Source organism: Lontra canadensis, unplaced genomic scaffold (genome assembly GCF_010015895.1).
Source record: "Lontra canadensis isolate GAN:19392208 unplaced genomic scaffold, GSC_riverotter_1.0 scaffold91, whole genome shotgun sequence".
Lineage (NCBI taxonomy): Eukaryota > Metazoa > Chordata > Mammalia > Carnivora > Mustelidae > Lontra > Lontra canadensis.
This window is the reverse complement of record NW_022631085.1, coordinates 683,784-688,960: the sequence shown is the minus strand read 5'-3', so window position 1 is coordinate 688,960 and position 5,177 is coordinate 683,784. Positions and strand designations below refer to the sequence as shown.

Genomic DNA, 5,177 nt, shown 5'->3' with positions numbered 1-5,177 from the left:
CCTTTTCTCCAGGGTCCTTGCCCTCTCCTGTTGTCTGTGATGCCCCTGTGGTGACTGGAGCTCTAGCCATCATTTTGGACCATGAGGTGACCTAGAGAATGGAAGTCACATGTTAAGGAATGTAAAGCAGAAAGACAGGAAGAGGCTGGGCTTCTGGTAACTGATGGAGCTACCAAATTAGTCTTGGGCTGTCTACCTTCTGGTTTCTCATGGAATGAGAGAAATTGGAAACTGTTTTGTTAAAGCTGCTAAGCTGGGTCTCTTATTAGCAACTAAAAAAAATTTCTAACTAATATAATTTCTTGGCTTAAATATCACTTTCTCAGAATGGCTTGTGTGGAACTCAAAATAGGTTCCTCCTTTTGTTCTTTTTTAGAACACCTGGTTCTTTTCTTTCATTGCAATGATTCTAATTAAAAGAAATATATACATATTACTTATTTTCTCCACTGGGCTATATTCTCCACTGAGCTATTGGACATATGGGCAAGGCCACTGGGTATAGTTAGATTTACCTGGCACAAATCCAGGGGATGGCAGTTAAACAGTAGTTCATGTGAATGGGCGTTTCCTGAAATTGTATAGTGCACAGCCTGTGTGAATGTACATGCAGCCCTATCTACAAGGTCAGGAGGGACTTTGACCTCGAGGCTTATTAGTGCACTTCTGGCAGTTAGTGTAATGTCTGGGCCATGGTCAGTCCTCAATAACCATTAGTTGCAGAATGGAAGGATTCACAAAAATGTTGGATTCTCTGAGCTGGGTTCTCTGAGGGCAGAGAGATGGATAAGGCATGGAAATCATGGCAGCGAGGCATGGATAGTCTCTCACCTTGAAAAGAAGAAAGGATTCTGGTGCTTGGAGGGAAGTGGTCCCACTGCTTGGAGGAGCTGGAGGTGTTGTAGATTGGAGAGGCCCTTCTCTTATTTAAGCCTCAGTGTTCCATCTATAAAGTGGGGGCATTGTTGTAGAGAAGTGGTTTTGTTTAACCTTTATTTTCTCTTTTATTTTCCATCTTTGTTTTAAGTAGGCAATGCCTAATGGTAAAATACTCAAGTAGTACAAAAAACATAGAGAAGTAAATTCCTTTTATGCCTAACTCCCGGAACACCCCCCTGCACATCCTCTGCATTATCATCCTCCCCCTGCTCCCAAACCTCTTGGCTATCACTATAACCAGTGTTTTAAGGGAGCACATTTCTGATTTGTTTCATGAAAATAGCTTAGAAAAGCAGTGTCATCACCAGGTGGGGATGTAGCTCAGTGGTAGAGCGTATGCTTAGCATGCATGAGGTCTTGGGTTCAATCCCCAGCATCTCCATTCTATTATGTCCTGGATTGGGGAAATACCTTTCTTCTGTTAGAGCTACACCACATTCCTATAGAATCTGCAAATTATCTTTTTCTCCGAGTACTCATGTTTTTTTCCTGTTATACTGATGACTCTTCTCTGTTTTATTTTTTAATTGACTTATAATTGGTATATAACACTATATTAGTTTCAGGTATACAAACATAATGATTACATATTTGTGTGTATTGTGAGATTACCATCACAATAAATCTAGTTAACATCTGTCACCATATATAGTTACAAAAAAATCACTTTTCTTGTGATGGGAACTTTTATTTTTTATTTTTAAATTTTATTTATTTATTTATTTGACAGAGAGAGATCACAAGTAGGCAGAGAGGCAGGCAGAAGAGGGGGGGAAGCAGGCTCCCCACTGAGCAGAGAGCCTGATGTGGGGCTCGATCCCAGGACTCTGGGATCATGACCTGTGCTGAAGGCAGAGGCTTTAACCCACTGAGCCACTTAGGCGCCCCGAGAACTTTTATTATTATGAATTTTTGGGGGGTGGGGAGAGGCAGAGAGGGTGAAGGGCAGAGGGAGAGAGATAAGCAGTCTCCACTCCCAGTGAGGAGCCTGATGTGGGGATCAAGGGGTGGGGGCTCCACACAGGGCTCAACTTGGGGCTTGATATCACAACCCTGCGATGATGACCTGAGCCAATATCAGGAGTCACTTAACTGGCTGAACCACCCAGGTGCCCCTATAGAACTTTTAAAGTCTGCTCTCTTAGCAACTTTTAAATAGGCAGTACAATCTTATTAATGATAGTCACCATGCTGTACATTACATCCCCGTGACTTATTTATTTTATAACTGCAAGTTCGTACCTTTTAATTCCCTTCACCTATTTCACTCCCCACCCCATAGCAACCACCAATCCATTCTGTGTCTATAGCTTGTTTTTTTACGGTTCCACATAGAAGTGAAATGATAGGAAATTTGTCTTTCTCTGTCTGATTTACTTCTTTAGCACAATGCCTTCAAGTTCCATCCTGTCACAGATGACAAGATATACTTCTTTTTTTTTTTTTTTAATGGACAAATAATTCCATTGTATATGCAAACTCCACTTTCTTTATCCATTCATCTATTGATTAACACTTGGGTTGTTTCAATATCTTGGCTGTTGTAAATAATGCTGCAATGAACATAGGGGTGCATATATCTTTTCAGGTTACTGTTTTCATTTTCTTTGCATCAATACTCAGAAGTTGAATTTTTGGATCATTAATTTTGGGGGGAAACCTCCAAAATTAAGACTGCAGAAAACACCAACAATCACTGTTTTTTTGTAGTGGCTACACTAGTTTACAATCCCAGCATTGGACTAGAGTTCCCTTTTTCCACATTATTTCCAACACTTGTTATTTCTTATTTTTTTGATGATAGGCTTCTAAGATGTGGGAGGTGGTAGGTCACTGTGGTTGATTTACATTTCACTGATGATGAGTGATGTTGAGCATCTTTTCAACAGTGTACCTGTTGGCCATCTTTCTATCTTTGGGAAAATGTCTATTGAAATCCTCTGCCGTGTAACCAGTTTGTGTGTGTATCTTTCAGAGTTACCTGTATAACACATGCTACATATGTATATGTAAATATGCTACATATGTATATGTCTAATTTAAATATTTTTAAATAGAAACGTATTGTTTAAAAGCAGTTAGTTATTTTAAATCTGAAGTATGACTTGAGAAAATAATGATTATTAGTGATTATTAAATGTCGTTACTGAAAATAATTTTGCCATTAATCACATACTGTTTTTCACCTTGTAATTTTTTTCACTTAATAAAATGTCTTGTGATTCTTTCATTGATCTGACTTCTTTTATTTAAATGGTTGTGTAGCAGAGTATCTCACTGTATGACTGTACTGTAATTGATTTAACTGGTCTCCTACTGGGAAATGAGTTATTTCTGATCTTTTGCTGCTGCAGACAATGCTGCAAATGAATAAGCCTGTACTTAAATCTTTTCACACATGTGCAATTAATATCAGTTGGTTAAATTCCTAGGAGTAGAGTTAATGGCTCAAAGATGAAAAGTGCTTGCAGTTTTCATAGGTACTATCTGCATGGGGCTGTACCAATTTGCCTTCTCACCAGCCTATTCCCCTATGACCTTATCAGTGTATTACCAAACTTTTGGTACATTTGGATGGGTTGTTGTATTAGATTTTCTTATTATGAATGAAGTATTTCCCTGCCAACTGTCTGTTCTTCTCCTTTGCCTTTTTTCTATTGGATTAGATTATTGGTCTTTTCATTATCCATTTGTAGAAATATTTTATAAACTAGGGGGATTAGCTCTTTGTCTATGATTGTCAAACTTTTGATCTTTGCCAATATGATAGGTGAAAAATACAGTATCACGTTATGGGGTCCTTATCTCTGGGCGAGGATAGCATCTTATGTCTGAAATCCATTGGTATTTCCTTCTGTAAACTCTGTTCATGCTCTATACAACAGTGGTTTTTAACTGGCGTGGTGTATGAGGATCACCATGTTTGAAATGCATAAATGTAGCCCCCAGCCCTGGGGATTTTGGTATAGGATGTCAGGTACATTTAAAGAGCTCCCTAACTGATTCTGATGTGTACCCTTAGTTATGTATGAGGGGCATGGATGATTGGGGGGCTCTTTTCTGCTCAGTATTGTTGTGGAGTAAATATGCAGCAGGGGCAGTAAGGAGAGTGTTATGTAGGGAGAGAATCGATAACCCTCCTCGCTGTGGGGATCAGTGGGGCCTGCAGATGGAGTGGCTCAGGGGCTAATGTGTCCTAGCTCTTGTTGCTATGGTAGCCAGTCAATATGTGGGCACTTGGTTTGGGAATCAGTGCCCCTGTGTGCTTGCTCTGGGGTTCCTGGCCTGATAGGACATGAAGTTGACAGACAGCTGGGTCTTCAGAGAGACACAGAGTTCTTGGAGAACAGGTCTGGGAGGGGCAAGCCCCGGCTCAGAGGGATAGAAACCGTATGAGGAAAAACATCTTAGGGTGCCTGGCTGCCTCAGTTGGTAGAGCATGCAATTCTTGATCTTGGGGTTGTAAGTTTAAGCCCCACCTTGGGTGTAGAGATTACTTAAAAAAAAAAAAAAAGAGAGAGACCCCTCTACTTTCCTCATGTCTTTCTCTTTGGAAGAATTCAGTGCTTCCATCATTTTATTTTAAAAGAAGCAGCCAGGACACCTGAATGCAGTTGGTGGAGTGTTGGGCTCTTTGCTTTGATTTAGGTCTGATTTCAGGGTTGTGAGATCAAGCCCTGGGTCAGGCTTTGTGCTCACTACAGTAAAATCTACTTGGGTTTCTCTCTCCTTCTCCATCTACCCCTCCCTGCCCTGCCTCCAAAAAAAAAAAAAAAAAAAGGCAGCATCCAAGAAGAGGAAAACTTAAGAAACTTAAATTCCCATTGTTGCTGTTTTGTCTCAAGAGCAAAGCTTGAACCAAGAGTACACAGAAAGGTTGAAGGAAATTAAGTTAGGGAGCACAAGATTAGGGAAGAGAATTTAGAAGGTAGACTTAGACCTATACTGTATATCTTTGTGCTATTTGATTTAAAATTATTTTGATATATTGACTAAAGACAAAGCAATATTTGTAACAATACAGTGAGTACAAATCTAAAGTTAATGGGTATATTCCCCATGGTATACATAATATTTTACACCTGGGGTAGATTATTATTTTTATTATTATATTTAAAATATTTTATTTATTTATTCGACAGTGAGAGAGGGAACACAAGCAGGGGGAATGGGAGAGGAAGAAGCAGGCCTCCTGCCGAGCAGGGAGCCTGATGCAGGGCTTGATCCCAGGACCCCAG

The 5,177-nt window shown here is 39.9% G+C and overlaps 1 non-coding gene across 1 annotated transcript; it reads left to right on the top strand.

Annotated features, from left to right (window-relative positions):
- The first annotated feature begins 1,249 nt into the window (after positions 1–1,249).
- Positions 1,250–1,321, top strand: TRNAA-AGC. Its single transcript has one exon. It is a non-coding gene; the product is annotated as a tRNA-Ala (tRNA).
- Positions 1,322–5,177: the final 3,856 nt, after the last annotated feature.